The 21,364-nt window shown below is 35.2% G+C and overlaps 1 long non-coding RNA gene across 9 annotated transcripts in view; it reads left to right on the top strand.

Annotated features, from left to right (window-relative positions):
* The first annotated feature begins 2,005 nt into the window (after positions 1-2,005).
* Positions 2,006-21,364, top strand: part of LOC117664194 (uncharacterized) — a 56,741-nt gene continuing 37,382 nt past the window's right edge. For 3 of the 9 annotated variants that reach the window (XR_015733095.1, XR_015733098.1, XR_015733096.1), the window contains exons 1-2: positions 2,007-2,317; positions 12,333-12,413. This is a non-coding gene — a long non-coding RNA (uncharacterized LOC117664194). Of the gene's footprint in view, positions 2,318-12,332; positions 12,414-16,127; positions 16,350-21,364 lie in introns of those variants that run through there. The other 6 variants (XR_015733102.1, XR_015733101.1, XR_015733094.1 and 3 more) reach the window with 5 other exon arrangements.

Below are 21,364 nucleotides of genomic sequence, written 5' to 3'. Positions count from 1 at the left end.
CTTCAGAAAATCATCATCAATGTTATATTGTGCTACCGTTCACACCACAAATATGGCCTTTTTATATGTATCCTAAATCAGTATAATTTCTACTGATTTAGGCTATCATTAGCTGGTGTAAGATAGTACAGGAGTTCATTCATAAGCAGAGAGACTTGGCTTTTGTACTTTATGCTTTTTTATGGTTCATCGCACAGTCAGACAAATGTTTAGACTGGATTTGGCATTTTTATCCATCTATTGAGATATTTCCCAAAACCTGAAATTAGAGACAAGAAGACTTTACAAATTACCGTGTTTCCCCGAAAATAAGACCCTGTCTTATATTTTTTTGAACCCTGAAATAAGCGCTTGGCCTTATTGCCGTGAGCTCAAAAGCCCAATTGGGCTTATTATCAGGGGATGTCTTATTTGGGGGGAAACAGGGTAATTAAAATCTACCCTGGACTTTTCTCTTTCTTTCACACACACACACACACACACAAAACCTCAAGTGCAGTCAAAGTCTTTCATACGACTTCCCATGAGTATCTGAAGTAGTGTATATAACCTGAACCAGCATTTTATTTTGTCCAAATAATTGTGTTTCTCACAAAAATGGATCATGATTTCAGATGGGTATCAGATTGATTCCAGAGTCATGCAGCAAATGAGCCAGAAAAAAAAGCCAGTTCTGGTGTAATGAATAAGGTGCAGGCCTAGAAACAGTGAGGTCTAGTCCTGCCTTAGGCATGAGTGCCAGCTGGGTGATTTTGGGCCAGTCATTATCTCTTAGACCAATTCACCTCACAAGGTCATTATTGTTGGGAAAATGGGAGGAGGAAGAAGTACTATGTATGTTCACTGCCTTGTGTTATGTATTCTATAATAAAGGTGGGATTTAAAAAAAATCTAAAAATAAAAGTCCCATCATAAAGATGTTAAGACATTCATGGATTTCTAGCATTCAGAACCAATAACCATAATCATTCTTTCATGTATGAATGGCATAGAAAAAAACCAAGGAAATAAAGGGCATTCATTTGTCTTTGAACAAATTCTTTGCTTGGGTTCTCATTAATCTCAGAACAAGCAGTATATATTACACTTGTTACACTGAAGTAAGTGATAGCTTTCCACAAAAGAAATGCTCTACATGTGTAAATGCATATCAGGTAGAGATTTTATATTTCGTCAGGGTGCTGCTTGTGGATAGTAGAATGTCAATCAACGCTGGAAATAGTAAAGCAGAAAACATAGTTGCATTGTCTGTCTTAAGAAACAGAAATAAAGCAGGAGAAAAATCTAACAGCTTCTGCCAATCTGATTTATTCACTGCTAACATAGCTTTCAAATAAGCAAACTACACCTACCGTATATACATGGACATTGCCAGACAGCATATACCAAAACCAAATTGACTGTATTATTGGCAGTAGAAAATAGAAAAGCTCAGCAAAACGGCAAAAACGAGGTCAAAAGTTGGACTATGAAAAAGTGGAATAGAAAGAATATTGAACTTTGGTGTTGGAAAAAAATGTCAGAGAATTTCATGAATAGCTAAGGAAACAAAAACAGATGGATCTGATAGAACTAATTAATTCAGAGTTCTCACTTCAGGCACAAACTATCAGCCACATATTATCCTGTTTTGGAAACACTAAGCAAAGGCTTATCTCTCTGAATAACTTTATAATGTTGGGGAAGGGTGAAAGAGAAGAGGAAAATAACCAGGAGGGAGATGGCTGTGATGAGGCATCACTGGAACACCTGACAAGCCAAGTTAAACCTAAATCGTTTTGAAGAAAGGTGATGTACTCACTAAGAGTCAGCACCTACAATGGCCATAATCAATCAATTAAGCTTGAATTTTGGAAATCTTTTTGGGTAGTACTGTATAGGGAATGTTTGGGGAAAGCCTTCCTTTCTTCTTTATTTAATCGGGGCCACTTAAGAAAACAGCTTGATTTGAATGAAAGGGCTTCAAACTCATTTCTATAACAATATTACTTCTATTTATCGTACACCGGGATTTGGGGCGGGATAGAAAGCGCGCGCGTAGAATTGGACACGACTGTAATAACATCGTCATCAATTTTGCTGAAGAACAGCAAATAACAGTTTTATTTTTTTTAACACCCAGGGGGCGCAATGGGATTATTCAACAGTCAGCTAAAGCGACTTCTGCCTTTTTCCAAACTTTTAAGATAACAAAAGGAAGTGGGATTTTGAAGTAAAGGGATTTTAACAAGGCGATATGTATGGCAAGGTCAAATGACTGACTTTTTCGCGGATCGGCTTTTCACGGACTAACCTTCTCGGTCTCACTCTGCAACAGGTAAATTTGCTGTTTCCATGCAACTGTCCTTAGCTTCTCACGTCGAGTTTAACTCCCTTCCCGCGCGTGTTTTGGTGAAGCTATGTGGTGTAGAAATTCTGCATTGATCCCGTTTTCCAACAAAAAGATAGATGCATCTTATTTTCTTTACTGTAAAACAGGCTTATCCACACGCAGCCGGGAAACTGTTCTTAAGTCCAGCAATAGCTTGATAAAATGCATGTTAAAATTTTCTGTTCATACACATGTTCGTGGACTAATATTGTCTAAATTTAGGAATATGTTAAATTATGTGAAAGTTCATTGTATTATTAAAGACAATAGGAAAAATTAGGAAAATTCATATTGTATAACTTCCTTAAAATTCTACCTGTGGGAAAACTGTTTGGTATGGTAACCATGCTATTTGGAAATATATGAATTGCACATACCCCATTTATCTGTCTTAATAAACCTTGAAACTAAATAACAATGTAAATTATTACATAAATATTACATATAAATTATCCTAGATATATTTCTAGGAAATATGCCCTATTGAAGACAGTTGAAAATATGTAGATTGGACTTGGTTTTTTTTACATAATCAATTATTTCAACCCTGTCTGTACTTAACAATAAATCCCATTTTTTTGATCAGCTTGTTTCCAGTAATATACTGCATAGAATTGCTGTCTAAGGAAAATATCCTGACAAGTAGAAATTTACTGAAACTGCAGATGCTCTATTTCTAATAAAAACCTAAACATTTTCTTTAATATATGTGTCACAGTACATAAGTGGACTATTAAAAATAATTGCCATTTCCCCCTTCCATTTTTTTAAAGAAAAGGTAGTAGATATAAAAATGAAATGCTAAAAAAAAAAAGATTTAAAAAAATCAATTTAATGGAGAAGTTCTTTCTGTCTTTCAGAGATTCATGGCACATGGTGGGATTTCACTTGGTACCACAGCACAAGCTGATGAAAAAAAAGTTGGGCAGAATAGTTGCTTGTGATGTACGATGGCTGTGTCACACATATGAGCCCTTGAACATATGAACCAATACAGATAAATTGCAGTTATGCAACTAGCTTTCATAATAGTACAGTTCTCTCAGAGTCCAGTGGTAATTTAGGATGTATGTAAAACTGGAGACTTAATGATTTTCTATTAAAGATTGTAATCACAGCAGTAAAAAAAAAAAAAGCATACAAAGTTTTAAAAAGAAATAAAAATTTAAAAAAGGGTAGAAGGTCCAGAAAAGAAAGAGAAAGAAAAGTAAAAATATAGCCAAGAAAAAATAGAAATACATAAAGTGATGTTCACTTTCATCATAACAAATATAAACAATTTTAGTAACTTACAACCACTTTCTATATACAAATATATAACAAATGATCTTTTCTTCCCATATCCCATCTCTTATCTACAACCAAATCCATAAAGCATTGTCGCTATAAACAAATCCATAAATCCTGTCATCTTTTAATTCAATTTATCATTGTAGCAATTCAGGTTGATTATTTTGATAGAATGAATATAACTAGCATTGTGGTAATCTTTCAGTCATGTTGCCCCTCATAATCCTGTTACATCTTTATTTAATGTTCTTTTGGGTGCTTTGAAATGTTTTTTGTAAGGTTTACATATTATTTTGCTTTGTGTTCTTAATGCAACTTTTAATCTACTGTGTTGCTCTTAAAACCCCTTTGGTTCTTTGTAGGGAGAAGCAAGCATAGTTAATTGGATGCTCCAAACATTTCCTTTCCTTCTCTCCCCCTGCCCTGCCCCCATGTGAATCGCTGCTATCCACTTGCCGTATTGCAAGTAACTTAATGTTGATTGATTGATTAATAATCCTGTCACATTTTCTTACTTTTAGACAAAGCATACCTATGCAGGACATGGTTTTTTATAACCTGGTGAGTAGTTATGGGAGAGAAGCAGTGGGGCTTAATGCAGGTTTTTTCAACCTTGTCAACTTTTAAAATATGTTGGTTTCAATTCCCAGAATTCCCCAGCCACACATCTTAAAAAGTTGCCAAGGTTGAAAAGCACTAGAGATACAGGAATTCTGTTTGCTGAGAGACCTTGCTTTAAACTTAAGAACTTCTAAGCCATATTCAGTCACCAACCAACCTGCAGTTTAAATGTCTATTTAAAAGTGGCTGAGTTTATTTTAAGCCAGTAACTTTACTCAGGGTCCTATGAAATGTCAGATTGAAAAGGACAGTTTATGATCTCCAATCAACCAATCATTTAGGTCATTACAGCTTCATTACAGAAAGCTAGGCTGGAAAAGGAGGAGCTTTCATTTCAGCTTCTCCTACAAAAAAGAAAACAATTTGCAAACTTTTCTGGAGCTGTGCCATCATCAAGCTGGCTCCCTTCACTTTTCCCCCCCTTATTTTTAAATTGCAGACATAAATTTCAAACATACTACTCTGAGTCATTGGCAAGATAGGGCAATATGTCTTTGAATCCATTTGGTTCTCGCTCACAGATGACGCTATTTTTAGCAATTGAAAGAAAATGGAAAACCAGGCTTCTTAATTTGTTTCGTTTCTTAATTTCCTGTATGAAAGTCACAGCTACTTTATAAACTAGTCTTTTCCATACAAAATGTTCCCCCCCCAAAAAAATCATTTTTGAAGCTTTGAGATGCAGAAATGCTAGGGGATTAAAATTGACCAGTGTCTCTTTAAAAATTCCCAGTTCCGCGTTGTAAAAATGTAGAAGGAAATGGTGTAATAGCTTCTTCCCATAGAAGCTTTATATAAGGTGCTTTCAGTTTTTTGTGCCTTTAACAACTACTTTAAAGCAAATATTGTAGAGAATCAATGTTCCTCAAGTTTGATCGTCTCTCTTGATCACATTTAAAATTAAAAATTGTGAGCCCCTCCCTTTCCTTTGACATAAAATTGCAATTCCCCCCCCAAAAAAAGATCTAAAAATGTTTTCATGGATATTATAAAACTTTCAGAAACCTCTAGTAGTTTCTTGCCCTATGTCCAAGTGCTTGGTATAAATCATCAGGATTAAATGGTGTTGTGATATTCACTGTATAGTTTATCTCTCAACGTGTGATGCACAGGAGATCTAAAATGCCTTAAAATCAAGTGTTCCTTTGCTCTTAGGTCATCCTCATTCAGCTGGAGGTAGTGATGATTCACCACCTGCATTGAAGTCAGTACGGAGGCCTTTAGTTAAGATCTTAGTTGTCTTAATGAGGTTCTGCCTCCTTTAACGTGTGTGATTCCCCTAACCATGGAGTTAATGAGAGCGGATGCCCATACCATCCACCCCCAGACAGTCTGCCACATGCATAGAGCTAACTCCAAAGTGGTGGTGAAGTACCCTCCAGTATTCCCACTCCCTTTACCCTTTACCCTGGTAATTATTCAGCCTCTTATGACCCTCCTGTCTATCTCTTTTATCCTGGCCTCTATGCCTATTCTCCTTGGCAGACACAGCTGAGCCAATGAAGAGTGCAAAGGAGTCCCTCCATCTGCCACTTTCTATGTGTGCCCCCACTCTAAATAAAAATAAGGGTCATTTTTCTGGATCACACACCAGGGCCACGACAAATGAGTCCCAAAGGCTTTGATGCCTATGTTTGGACACAAGCAATTATCTCTAATTATTGTTTTTCTTTTCAGTTTGCCCAACATTAAAGAACCCTGCAAAGCAGCTTTAAAAAGGGGGCTCAGGAGAGTGAATAATATATTTCTTTAGACGATTCGGCCCTACACATACACCTCCTCCTCCTCCTTTGTAACCTTCTCCTCCCTCAATGTTTCCATATCGATGGAGACACAATCTTCAGAAATGTTCAACACATAATATGGATTGGGCTTGCGTGTGGGACATTTTTTTAAGAATGTGCGTGTGTGTAGATGGTTCTAAAAACAAGATATAAACATTTGTATAAATAAGTTGCAGATGGCAAAGAACATGGGAGATGAATATCTTTTAAGGGTGGTAAAAGTAAAAAAAAAGTAAACTTTAAAAACTTGTTTTAAAAGTTTAAAATATTAACACTTTCCATGAGTCATAAAATATTAAAATATAGTCAATTTTCTCCACAAGCAAAAAAGTACTTAAGAATGAAAAACAATCAGTTGTTTATAATACATATAGATGGAAGATAATCTCTGCAAATGTATTCTGGATATTTTATAGACCATATTGTTAAATGCCACTATTAATACATCTGCATTAATGTGTATGAATAAAGGATGGACATGCACACAAATACATAACACCAAACAACCCAAAAAATGTTCCAAACTTTGGAAATTTCAAACTGCATTTATTTAAGGTGATTATACCATTGTTAATTTTAATAAAACTGAAGATTCAGTCCATAACATTTATTTGAACTGTATTCAGTAACGTTACATACACAATCTTAATTATTGGATTAGGGCAAAAATCAATTTCAGGTGATTTTTTTCATCCTTAAAACTGACCTAAAATGCACTCGTTAACACATTCTCTTTACTGATTCTACTATGGATAGTTGGGTGTTAGATATAACATGTACAAAAAATATCTATATTTGGAGAGCATAGTAAACCAAACTGATAAATAATGCTGGTTTACTGAATACGAATGATGTCCTATTGCAAGTATTTGATTACTGCTCTTTGTATCCTCCTGCTAAACAAACAAATATGGGTGGCTTTCTTCATGAATTTGTCATTAGATGAGTATAAGAAACTAAGTTTTGTTCTCTCTCTCATTAATGGTTTATTAAACCATTGAAGCTTGTTTAGCCATTCCCAGTTGTAGGAAAAACTAAGTGAAAATGACTGAACATCATTCCACTCTTTCTCCTTAAATGAAAATTCTTTATAACATTAGTTTACTATTATGTCTGAATGCAGTTTGTACATCTCTATCCTTGCTCTTATGTGCCAATGAACCAAACTTATGTGGAGATTTGCATTTTTGTCAAGTTTTAGACATAAAAATTCCTACTACTCTCCATTGACAGCCTCTCACAAGGAGTTGCCCTGTTTCGGGTTCAGATGGATTTGGTTCCTTATGCTATATTTTTCCTTCAACATTCTTGGGGAAAGACACAATAAGTTGTGGGATGGACAAACACATTGTTGGTTTGGGCAGCTATCTTGACAAGATTTTATGTGGGCTACTTTAAAGAAGAATAATTATTTGATGGAATTTCATTCTCAGCGATAGAAGATGAGGCGAGAGTGGGAAGATTTATTAGCAGTTCAACTAGTGTGAAATATTTGTTTATCTTTAATGGAAAAATACAAATACAAACCATGTGCATATCTATATTTGAGTAATTTATCTACAATTACATTATAACATATTACTTGGCCAAAACTGTTATCCATATGTTAGAGAACCAAATGATAAAAGACGTTTCCAGATGTCTTTTCTATGTTGCAGAAACCTGGGCCAAGGTAGCTTCATTTTGCCAACATTGTTTTTATTCAGCCTGTAGTAGGTCTCTGGTCCTAGGAAATAGCAGAAGGCAAAACTATGCTAGGAAAAAAATTTCTGCATAAATGTAGATCCTCCAATCACATAATATATTTGTATAATTCTTTTACACAAGTGCCAAAGGTAATGCCACAGCATTCTCCATCAATATTTCTATATCTTTTAGATCCAGACCATGTGTTACACAAATTAACACACAATGCAACAGTTCTAGGTAGCTTAACCAAAGACCTCACTTAGATTAGAGCTACAACTTAAAAAGGTATTTATTCAGTGCAATCCTGTACATATTATTTACTCATCAGAATGTCCTATTGAATCATAATTGGGCTTATTTCCAGGCAAGCATGGCTAGGATTGCAATATTAGTTAATTCATTAATGGAGCTGGAAAATGAAAGGGCACTAGTTTATTTTTTTATGGTGCCTTAAATCCCATAAGAATGTAATTGGTGGAAGGTGATTGACATTTTCCCACCAACAGGTATATTTTATTGATAGCATTTTAACCTCCATCTTCAAACAGCTAAAGAAAAGAACAAAATAAAAGAAATCTGGACTGAGATGTCCAAATTATTCCCATGCTTCATACTTGGAGTGCTTCCTCGGGGGGACGATTGATTTGTTAAATACTATCAACATTAAGCAAGAAATAGAAGTTCCCAAATAATTGGATTTTAGATCGTGGAAAAATACATGTGGTGATTACTTTTTAATTAAATATTTTATTTGGCCATATCCAGTATGATAAATACAAGGTCCTTTGCTGTAATTCTGGAAAGCTTTCTCCCTGGGAGGTTGAGAATATCTGTCATTTCCACTGTCTGCCTTTGTAAAGTGACTTGACAGGATTTGCTATTGTCTCTTTGGATTAGGACAGAGACCTTACCTTCTAACTGCAGTGATGTTTTCTGCAGCACAGGAAACTGGAATAAAAACCCCAAGCTACAATTAAGAAATGGAACTGGGAAATGCAGCGAATTAAAAAGTTGCAGCTTAAAGGCAATCCATATGTTAGCAAATGCTTTCCAAATGATCCAGCCTCGACCCCCTGAGTTGTAGAGGGGGGGGGGGATTGAATGGGACTCCAGATTGCATCTATGATCTGTAGATTTTCCTGAGCTCCAGCTCTGTCTGCGGTGTGGCATGACCCTTATGCCAGGGGTCGGCGCACTCACCCTGGGGGTGTGAGCATGGAAGAATGGCAGTTCCCCCCTCCCTCAGACCCAGTGTGTGGGGTCTCAGCTCTGAACTGCTAATTAAACTCATTCACAGTTCCAACATTGCAGCCCCCATAGCCAAAAATCAGCTTGCTATCACTCCAGCACCCCTTGAGACCACACATAAGCAGCCGGTATCCCAAACTTTTGCATGAAAGCAGGAAAACGGAGGAAATCATAACAGGGTAAGATGCAAGCAGAAAGAAAGGTGTTATAGATCCCAGAAGAAAGAAGAGAAAGAGCAAGGAAAGCCTGAAGCGGAGAGTTAAGCAAGAAGGGGCTCGATCCAGAAAAATTAATTTCTGCAATCCATTATAAAACAAAACGGCCAACCCTGAATACAAGTTTCCTAGTCCAATCCTGTCATGGCAACCAGCTGCAAACAACAACTAATTTACTGCAGTTATACTTCTGTCAAAAGATGCATTCATCCCAGTAGTGGGTTCCACTTACCTTTGCTACCAGTTCGGAACTATGAGCGTGTGCATGCGCAGAGCGTCTGTGATGACGTCCAGGCGGGTATCTCACCACTGCCACTACCGGTTCGCCCAAACCGGGACGAACGGGTGGAAACCCACCACTGATTCAGCCCATTCGGAAGGATCAGAAAAATATTTCACTAGACAAAGACTCTTTGAATAGATAGAATATTTCAGTTTGCTTCACCTTTTAAGCCACAATATAGGTTAGTATACCACATTTTAGATGCAGGCATTAAAACTGATTATTAATATTGAAGTATGAATATGATATGAATATGAAGAGCAGCACCACAGCTAAGTCATTTTAGGCCTAGATTGAATGAATTTATACTCTACCCATTTCAGATATGTCCCTGGATCTCATCCAGAAATATTACAGCTAAATCATTTTAGATTAATTAATGACCCAGCTCTCTGGAAAAGGTTCTAATGCTGGGAAAGATAAAAGAAAAAAGAAGATGATGACCAGCAGCAAGGTATATGGTCTCAGTTACAGAGGCTATGTGTGCACTATTGGAACACATGAAAGAACAGGTTAGGGAGAAAATGTATTTTTGTTGTCAGTAGGAGTCAAAAAGCTTGGTGATACGTAATTATATACTCATAAAGAACAAAGCATTTTTTCTGGAAAAAACATATTTCAGCTATCTCATTTTGTGGACACTGTTCAGTCTATATAATATAAGGTAAAACTTTTGGTAACTTCATGGAAACTTCTATGTAGTTTCCTTGGACAAATATCAGAAGTTACTTACCACACAATTTTTCATTTCCATTTTCTTAAAAGAACCATGTTGCCTCTCTTTTGCCACCTGAGAAATAGACAGACAATGCAAGGGATCCCGAGGGAATGAAAGGGCAATGTGTTTTTCTTATGTTCCATCCAGCCTTTTCTCTCACCAAATTACATTTTTTTCCAGATCTAACTTTCATCATGAAAGCAATATCTAGATGCAGTATAAATTGCCCACCATACACATTGTTGGATTTTGATCCTGTCTTTTCTCCAAGAACTGGAGGCAGCTGGCCTCAGGAGTTCTCTTTAACTAAGCTATACAACAACCTTGTGTCATAGAATAGATTGAGAGAGAAAGACTGGATCAAAGCCACCGAGTTTGCACAACTGATGATGGACTTTGAACTGAATCTCTCCAGTCCCATTACCACACCTTAAATACTAGGCTATACTGCTTCTCAAGTCATGCATCTAGATCTTTCTAGATCTAAAGATTTTTGTTCTCTGTGTGTAAAAGAAGATGTATAAATTAAGGATATGTCACTGAAATAGTATTTAAATAAATATTTCAAAATGCTAATTTACCATACCTTCATTTTTTCACATTTTATTTTTCTGAATGGTCACATATAGAATTTTTGACATAGTGGTACTTTTTCATGTTTAACAGGAATTTTCTGTTTGTCGAAACTGATAATAAATGATGAATTTATTATCAAGTTACTACCAAAAAAAAATATTTAGGACAAGCCTTTGAAAACATACTAGAGATCGATTACTGTAGATTCCTAAATTTGCTTCTCCATTCCTACAATTTGCTTTTGTGCGTAGGCTGAATTTCATGTTGTAAATTATTTAACATGTCTTCTTTTCCTGAATATAACAGTTTCATATATCAGCAATACTGTAGAAAGTTGATTGTAATATGTATAGTTAGAATAAAAGAGTTACTAATGGAATTGAGATTTGATTCAGGATCAATTGATTCCTGCAACTGACTTGAGATTTCTCTACTCATCAAATGCATTTTTCCTAAATCTTCACAGCTGTGACATAAAATTGTCCTTGAAATAGGACTACTCATGGGGTCTAAGCAGTAGTGGGATTCATCCAGTTTGCACCACTTCAGGAGAACCGGTTGTTAAATTATTTGAATCCCACCACTGGGTCTAAGACAACTCACTGGGACCAATTTGCTGTGGCCATCTTGCTATGACCAACCCATCATGGCCATCTTGCCATGGCTATCTCACTGTAGTCAACTCACCATGGAATAACTCACCAAAGAAAATTCCATGTGAAATAACTCATTGCAATAAATGTTATCCACCACTATTGACAAAAATGAAAATAATGTTGAAAAAATAGTGGCAGATATTTATCACATTGAGTTATACCACGTGAATTATCTGTGGTTTGATGTCCTGCAGTGAGTTGGCCACAGCAAAATGGCCATGACGAATCGTCCCATTCTGCTAATCATATAGATGTGGTAATAATGGTCTTGGATTCAAGATCAGTAAAAATAAAATAACAGTACAGCTTAGAATATTACTGCAGACATGTAGTCTTTGAGATGTATTTACATTCTGTAAATCCTAATTTTAATCTGCTTTAATATTTCTGGCACTTCATTTGGAAAGAATACCATACGACATACTACAGAAGACCTGCTTAGAAATTGCCTCTATGTCATTCAAAACATGATAATATAATTAAAGAGAAACTAACTCTACAAATTAAACATATGTTCAACATAACTGTCTTTCATATAGTTAAGACTATTTCATGAATCCATCCTTATTCTAATAATATCACTACCATTAACAAGCAAGTACAGCAATTACCACTGTTTCTTTTAAAGGATTTTGAATGGCATCAGAACTCTCCATTACACACATAAAGAAATGTAATCATGATAATGATCTAATCCACCTGGTAGATTTTTTTCTGTTTATTTGACTTGGAAGTATATATGATCAGCATTCCCATAAGATACACTATTTCCATGCTGTGCCATTTCAGACTGTAGAAGTTTGTTTTATTTCATGTCTTACTATATTTGTAGCCCATCTTTTCACAAAAATTACTGAACAATTATCTCAACCTATTTATAGATTAAGAGCAGCAGTAAAATTCTCAAGCATCAAAAAGAAATGGAATACATGAAGTAGCCAGCTTTTTGAAGATAAACAGATGTGAGTATAGTCCATACTTGGATGGAAGAATACCTGGGAATCTCATAATTTTGAATTCTCTGGTGGAAGACAGAAGAAATTTTACTATTTTAGTGTCCTTGTTACCTGTGCATTCCCAAGGCAGTTGACTGATTCAGTTCCCTACTGGGTTAGGATAATATTGTTCTTTAAAATAGAGTATGGTTGCTAATACAACTGGTAGGCCAGGCCAGAACTTTTCCAGAATACTATGCAACTAATATGGGGACACAGTGGCTCAGTGGCTAAGACGCTGAGCTTGTTGATCGAAAGGTCAGCAGTTCAGCGGTTCGAATCCCTAGTGTCGCATAACAGGGTGAGCTCCCATTACTTGTCCCAGGTTCTGCCAACCTAGCAGTTTGAAAGCACGTAAAAAATGCAAGTAGAAAAATACGGACCACCTTTGGCATTTAGTCAATCTGGCTACATGACCACGGAGACGTCTTTCGACAGCGCTGGCTCTTTGGCTTTGAAACAGAGATGAGCACTGCCCCTTAGAGTCAGGAACGTCTAGCATATATCTAGCACCTTTAATGCTGTAGAGAAGAGAAGAAAAGGAGGTAGTGGCAGTAGTAGACAAAATAGTTGATTCTAATACAAATATACTTTTAAGTTGCAATAACTCCATGGAATTCTCTACATAAATGCTGATAATTAAATTCCATGCTTTATTTGACAACACAATACTTAAATGTTAGAAATGAATGTGTTTTTCCAAGGAATATGATCAGCCTATGAAACTGCATTTCTTTTTACAGTAGTGTTCCTATCATTCAGTAAATAATTATGAAAGTTGTGGGATATTTTTGGCCTAGGTCAAGTACCCTTCAAGAAAAAAAACATGCTAATGTGAGGAAATTAGTACAATGTCAAATGTCAATGACTACACAATAGCTGTTGAATATATACTTACTAAGACTCTTCTGGGAAGAATTGACATAATTACATGCTCTTAGCAAAAATCGCAGTTGTTTGGTTTACTAGTAGCAATTTCAAAGTGAAGCATGGAAAGTGCAAACATTCTGGGAATGAAAACTCTGTGTCTAGATTGATCATGGTATTAAAATCATTTCGTAAATTTACTTGCTGATTTGCTCTTCTAAACATTCCATACATGACAATTGCTTATTTTGATGTGCCTTCTGCTTGTAAATAGCAGCAAATTCCCAGATGATTTTCAGTTTTGAAGGTGGATTTGATTATAAGAGATAATAGTCTTGGAACTCCACTCTGCTAGTTGACCATACTTAAATTTAGGACTAATTTTAAAGTTCAAAGGTGAAATGAAGTCACCTGGAAAGAAACCACTGATCAACAGTTCCAGCCTGCCAACTGTTTGTTTAGAATGACTTCTCAGGCAGGTTCAGAAATATTTATATTAGAAAGTTGATGCAATTCTTTGAAAAGGTGAGCTATTGCAATGACAATGGCCAAAACTAAGATAAAGCTATTTTATAGGTAAAGTTTGGAAACACAGAATTGTTTCCTTGTTGCTGATACAGGTAAGAAACACAATTAGGGACAGATCATGATGGGGAAAAAAATCTGTGTGGTCACTAATATTTGACAGCTTGATAGCACATAATGAAGAAAGAGAATAATGGTCATTAAATGGGCAGTAATCGGCAAAGGCAAGAAATAAAGCAGAAATATTCAGTCAGTCAAAATGAGTTCTTGGAATTTACTGACTCAAGAGAGGATAGCATTCTTTTGTTGTTAGTTGCGAAGTCATGTCTGACCATCGCAACTCCATGACAACGTTCCTCCAGGCCTTCCTGTCCTTTACCATCCTCTGGAGTCCATTTAAGCTCACACTTACTGCTTCGGTGACTCCATCCAGCTGCCTCATTCTCTGTCGTCCCCTTCTTCTTTTGCCCTCAATCTTTCCCAACATTAGGTTCTTCTCCAGTGAGTCCTTCCTTTTCATTAGGTGGCCGAAGTATTTGAGTTTCATCTTCATGATCTGGCCTTCTAAAGAGCAGTCAGGGTTGATCTCCTCTAGGACTGACCGGTTTGGTCGCCTTGCAGTCCAAGGGACTCGCAGGAGTCTTCTCCAGCACCATAGTTCAAAGGCCTCAATTCTTTGGCGCTCAGCCTTTCTTATGGTCCAACTTTCACAGCCATATATTGCAACTGGGAAACCCATAGCCTTGATTATATGCACTTTTGTTGGCAGGGTGATGTCTCTGCTTTTTAGTATGGTGTCTAGATTTGCCATAGCTTTTCTCCCCAGGAGCAAGTGTCTTTTATTTTCTGATAGCATTCTAGTTCTACATTTTTATCTAAGGCCTAGCAGCCTGTGTCTTGACAATGGGCAATACAGATATTTCCTCCAAAACATTAATATTTCTTGGAAGAGAATTTAGAAACCTGAAAGGGAGAAGTTTTTGTACATGCATTACTTCCAAAGTTAATTAGCATATGCATTTAGGTCTTTTGGCTGACCACAAGAAATATGGGCAGATAAAAAGAAGTATTCTGCCACAGTGCTCTCAAGCCTTTTCATTCTAAATTGTTGCTTTGTATCTCCATTTTGACATCCATCGTCACTTTCAATGTTGTTCCATCAGAACTGTACCGTAGATCAGGGTTTGGTAAAAATAAATATTTTTTTGAATACCAGGAAGGATGTTTTTCTGTCTTTCTCTTTATATTTTCAAGCAGTTTTAATCATTTGGAGGTCAATAACCATCAAACACTGTTAATTTCCAACAAATTATCTAATCCAGATGGTTGAACAATTTGGATAAACACTGGACCCAATAGGATCATAAAATAAATAAGCATGAAACAGTTTAAGGTTTCAGCTCTCGGCTCACCTAACCTAGGACCTCTGCAAGCTTCCCATCTTTCCAAACAGGAAAATGTAAATATGGTAATATGTAGCACGTGTTTGCAACGGGATCAACTTTCTGCTAGCTTGCATGGTGAAAGCCCACACACATAACTGCCTCAAGGGAGGTAAACTTCATTTAGATTAATATGTTAATCATGAACCAGGCCTAGTCTTTTTTCCCCCCTACTCTGTTACAGCTACTCAAAAAATATGAATAAAGTAACAGGAAATAAGGTTGTTATTCAATAGAATTGGGTAGATTATTTTTACATCTCAGACAAGAAAATGATAAGAATGCTAGTAATTTAAAGGATGGGATATAATAATGTAATTTTTTAAACTGTTTGCAATTCAGAAATGGTTCAAAATAATTCATTTGAAATATATGCATCATCTGATTTTAATTTAGTTAATTTTCTAGCCGGAATTTAAATTATAAATAAATAAATAAATAAATAAATAAATAAATAATAAATAAATAAATAAATAAATAAATAAATAAATAAATAAATAAATAAATAAATAAATAAATAAATAAATAAATAAATAAATTTGAACATTATTCTTTACTCGGCTGAAAGATTTTGCAGCATTGCAGTTACTTGACTGGTTATCTTTGTTACAGAGCATAATAAAATAGGAGGAAGTATTTTTATGTATGTTATCACAAAGTAAAATAATGTTCTTTTGTGTCATTGTACCAGACTGAGAATATGTTCCTATTTGCACTTATGTGTTTGTGTAACATGCATCAGGATGGGGTGCAAGTTATGTCAAATCAAGCCACAGTTTATGGGCAGGCTTTTGAATTTATTACAGTTTGAAAACATCTGTCAAGCCCTTTGTGCCCCAGTTGTTGTCCTTTAAGGAATCTGGTATCCTTTTATCTTATGGGATCACATGGCAGTTATTTTGAACAGTTAATGGTTTTCAGATGGGCAACTAGATCTTTGAAAATGCAATTTTCTGCATAACCATGGTAATAAAAAAACCAGAATAGCAACTGAAGAAGGGAAGCCAAAAGTTGACAAGATGGTTTGATGGGATTCATTTTTAATGGTATCTGTTGACCTGAAAACAAAGTAAGATCATTTTTTACTCATATTAACTTACTAATATATGAGGAGAAGGGAAAAAATGTTTAAAAACATTTTTAAACAGTATTAAAATAGCCAAAGGAAAATTCATCTCTTCTTTGCTTTGCCTGCTTAAAACAAGGCTGTATTTTAGCAAAATAAAATGTGTTTAATAATCTATCAAATGAAGGATTTTTTTAAAAAATGACTTCCATTTTGATTGGAATGACAGAAGTTAAATAACATTCTCTATCTCTCCTGAATGTGATCGATCGATCTATCTATCTATCTATCTATCTATCTATCTATCTATCTATCTATCTATCTATCTATCTATCTATCTATCTATCTATCTATCTATCTATCTATATCATGCATACATACATACATACATATCATACACACACACACACATATATATATATATACACACACACACACACACACACACAGATTCATTTGTTCAGCAGCCAATTCTTAATCAAAATGACCATAATGATGGAAACCCCCAGAAGTGCAGTGATAAGAGACACACTTTTTTTCCTCATTAGCATTCCTGTTATGAGGCCATCAACTATTATAGGATATTATCTTGAAACATTATTATTACATTTCTATCTTGCCTTTTTTATTACCACTAGCACTGTATTTTCATTTTTCCTTATAAAACCAAATGGCAGCAATTTATTTATAAGCAGCAAATGAAAGATACTATATGGCAATAATGCAGCATCACGGATTTAATCTCAAAATCTATTCATATCTGCACAGAGTTTTCTCTCTCTTTAATCTGTCTTTGGTCTGATTAAATGGTCTAAGAGGAAAAAGCTAGGACTCTTTCTTATGGATGATACATGAAAGGAGGAAACTAAGTTTTTAAGTGTGTCCTATAGTTGACATCTAATTTTTTCAGCACTCTCTACTTTTTTTTTTGCTTTGTAGAAAATTTGGGAAATAAATAGCAGCCGGTTGAATTTTAGAACAAAAATTTGATAAAACTGTCATTCCATTTGTAGCCTTTTAAAATTTCTCTCTGAAATGCATTAGTCTGTGCTTTAATATAATTTCCCTCATTCATTGGGTTGATGAACATTCAGGATTTCTAAGCTTGTAATTATTATTTTTTTCAGTGGAGAGGGTTTATCCCTTTTTTGAACTGCATGTTTGTTTATATCCAATTCCATATATCTTAGACAACATTTCTGGCAAAATATAGTCCTGTGGCAACCTCACAGTTGAATAGCGTGTCAATTAACACAATGACTCTAAGGTCACGTTCATTAACACTTAGAAATAAGGGCAGAACCACTTAAGTCCATGCATCCTACTACCATTCTACCGTGGTTTGTATCACAAGCCACTGAGACATCCAAGAAGGATCAACAGGATTATACTCCTGTTATCTCCAGATCATTCTTGTATGGAGTCATGTATAAAAATCAAACTTCAGATATAGCAGCTGCATGATTATCATGTGAATTGGGAAATTCTGCCAAGTAGTACCTTACTATGAATAGTTGGTCTGCTCAAACAGAAATACTCCTGAACAATGGGATAAGCAGTATATCACCAATATCTCTATTGTCTTTTTAGTTTCACTTCAAGTACTAATTCTGAAACTTCATAAGGTCTTCATAAGAAGAAATGTTTCTGTGGATAAGTGGTCCTCTAGTCTAGATGTTAAATCCAATTGATCAAAGCAGGACTAAGACAATTCCAACTGGTCCATCCATCATGTGCTCAGCAGTTCTTCCACCCATAGTCCCAACTGGTAGTTGCTGGATTATGACTAAGCCATATCTAACAGAAGATTAAGTAATCAAATAAAAGATTGATTAGAAAAGATCAAACCCAAAACATTGAGAGAGATTTCAAGCATATACTCATAGCTATTTCTAACCTCCAATCCCACTTCTATTTTCAAAACAGCCATCATAGTAATATGATCCAACATGGTTTACTCTTTGATTGCCCACATACCTACTTTCCTTTCTATATATCCATTCCAGTGGGTCTCAAGGGGTAAATTAAAAAATATATTTAAAAAATAATAATCATGTGTTTCTATTTTTAAAAAATTAATCATGTGTTTCTTCATGATTAGATATAGATATAATTTCTGTTCTGATTTAATTTAGTTACTACTCACAGATTTAAAAAGTATGCTTAAACTATCCATCGGTTTGTTCACTTTTGAAGAAAAAATACAACCAATACAAGTTTCTGATCCAATTGGTAACATGTTCTGTACTGGAGCCCTACAGCTTCTTTTTTCTCAAGATAACTTTGCCTACCAAACATGCTTTTTTTAAAGTGTAAAAATATAATAATTTGTCTCAAACATTATTGCAGTCTTCCATGCATATATTCTTGATAGGCCTGGAGAATAAGTTGACATCCATAATATTTTTGTAGCATGTGATTGTCCTGCATGTACAGTATTCTCTGTGTATATTGTAACTAGTTACAATGCATGTTGTCCACTTCCTTCTAGATAGGTCACCAACACAAATGTTTTCCTTGTCCAATAGACAGACTGAATCCATCTTTCAGCAATTCGTGGTGGTCTCTAACCATCAACAAGCCAAAAAAACATTTCCTCCAAATATTTGCCTTAACCAGTTTCTTTACAGTGTGAAGAAATAAACCAGCTCTCCTTTCCATTGCCTGATTCCCTTGCCTGATTCTTCCACTCCAAAGGCTCCATTGCAGTTGCAATTAGAGCTATTCTCATTTAACTTTACTCTTCCCCCTACCCTTCACCCCTCCTCCTCCTCCTGTAATCTCCATTTCCCTTCAACGTGCATTATTTAGTTTGGGAATTATGTCTATTTACTCTGAGTGGAAGTTGTACAAAGGTTATGTTTATGGGAGAAAATTATATCACTGACAAACGCTGATTGGCGTGTGGATCTTGCTAGGCAAAACGGCAAAGGGTGTTTTCATCAACTTGGAATAACACAATGATTGTGTTTTCAGCAGAACTAAGTGTTCACATACTCCAGTGCTTTCTGATAGTTGTTTATACAAGACACAGTTTCCCAGATCCAGGAAAAAAAAAACGAGAGAGAGATTAATCAAAAAAGCAAGAATAGCATTAACCATAACACATAAGCAGGAATTTTACTTTGGAATTTACGTTCTAAATTCTGTAGAAAAGTTGTGTTGCTGGGATTATTCAAAGGGTCCTTGCAAGCATGGTGATTGCATTCTGCAGGTCCTCATTAGACTGCTGACAAGAATGAATCAGAAAATATTTATTTGTTTGCTTATTTGTTTGTTTTATTTCTCACTTCTTAGCTGCTCCTCTCCCTCAGAAATTATATTATTTGAAGCAAGAATTAAACTCTCATACTGAAAGTATCCCTATAAAATCTTTTTAAAGTAAATTAAATAGTCTTATTTTGTTAGCGATCAAGAGAAATCAGGTGATAGATTTACACAAAAAAAGTCATTATCAGTTTTTGGAATGATGAATTCAGGATAGAATAGATGTGTTTCAAATTATCATGGTGTTTTTGCTACTATTTATATTTACTATATGTTTGCTTCTCTAAATACTTAATATTATCCGTACTTTCCGCCGGGCCCTGAAGACTTTTCTATTTCAGCAAACCGGGCTGGCTTAAAATTTTTAACTGGTTAATTTTATGGGTAAGGGGTTTTAAATTGGGGAAGCCAAATTGATTTAATTATGTTTTAAATTATTTTAATTTTCATATTGTATGTATTTTAATCTTGGCTGTTCACTGCCCTGAGTCTTTCAGGAGAAGAGCGCTATAAAAATTTAAATAATAATAATAATAATAATAATAATAATAATAATAATAATAATAATAATAATAATAATAATAATAATAATAATAATATATTTATATCCCACCTTTTTTACTTTTTACAAATAACTCAGGGTGGTAAACATTCAACACACTTTCCTCTTCCACTTTCCCCACAACAACAACCCTGTGAGTGAATTGGGCTAAAAGAGAGTGATTAGCCCAAGATCTAATTAGCCCCTGCTGCTTTCATGACTTAAGGCAGGACTAGAACTCACAGTCTTCTACTTTCTAGCCTGGTACTTTAATCAAGCTACTTGTATCTCTTTTTTATTTTTATTGAACAATAAACCTATGCCTAGTGTGTGCCACTTACAGTCCGCAAGCCAAACACAATTTATGTATTTGCACTCTATTTTAGAATCACAAGCGATAGAGAGATACAGAAGTATTTAAATAGCCTGGATAATTAATTGGTTGCTAAACTTTATCAGGTCTGCAGTATCTATTCTGGAAGTATCTGAAATTCTAATCCCCTAGCAGAGTTGTTTGTGCATGGTTCATCATTCGATCCTTCTTCAATTAATTATTTAGCTTGTGGTTCTCATCTAAATCTCTGAACCATTTTCCTCAAAGGTAGTCATGTTTAAATGGATACTGGATTATATGAAGCTTTGCTGGAGGTCATTTAAATGGCAATACCTTATTCGCTTCCATTGAAATAAAAGCTGTAAAGGGAAACTACATAAAATCAGGCAGGCTCCAGGGCTTTATCTGGTCAAATCAGCAAAGGGATGATTTAAGTAAGATCTGTAGTATATACAGTAACGTTTTGTCTATGACTGAAGACTTTCAGTTTTCACTCTATCTATCCCAGGGCAAACTGCTATAGGACTTCCCAGGGGGGAGGAAATGGAAGATATTCAGCCTTATCTTTAAAGAAGCAAACAAAAACCATAAGCAAGAGTGGCTTGTATTTAAATGATTTAACAGTAACTGTTTCAGTAGTGATATTATTCTATAAACCTAAAGAAGGGATAGTACAGATTTATTAAAAGTTGGGGGGGGGAAAGAAACAAAAACAGAGATAGGAGAAATTTCAAGAACATATGTAAAAATTATGTGGCAATGTTACCAGTTACTCTATGAATGCTATAATAAAATAGCCATGGCTATTACTGAATGCAGAAGGAACTTAATGGCACTCCATATTTCTTGTTCCTCTTTATAAGATGTTAAGCTGAA

This window comes from Pantherophis guttatus, chromosome 3 (assembly GCF_059756535.1).
Source record: "Pantherophis guttatus breed Tessera chromosome 3, ASM5975653v1, whole genome shotgun sequence".
In the NCBI taxonomy this organism is placed as follows: domain Eukaryota; kingdom Metazoa; phylum Chordata; class Lepidosauria; order Squamata; family Colubridae; genus Pantherophis; species Pantherophis guttatus.
This window is presented reverse-complemented; position numbering and strand designations above follow the sequence as displayed.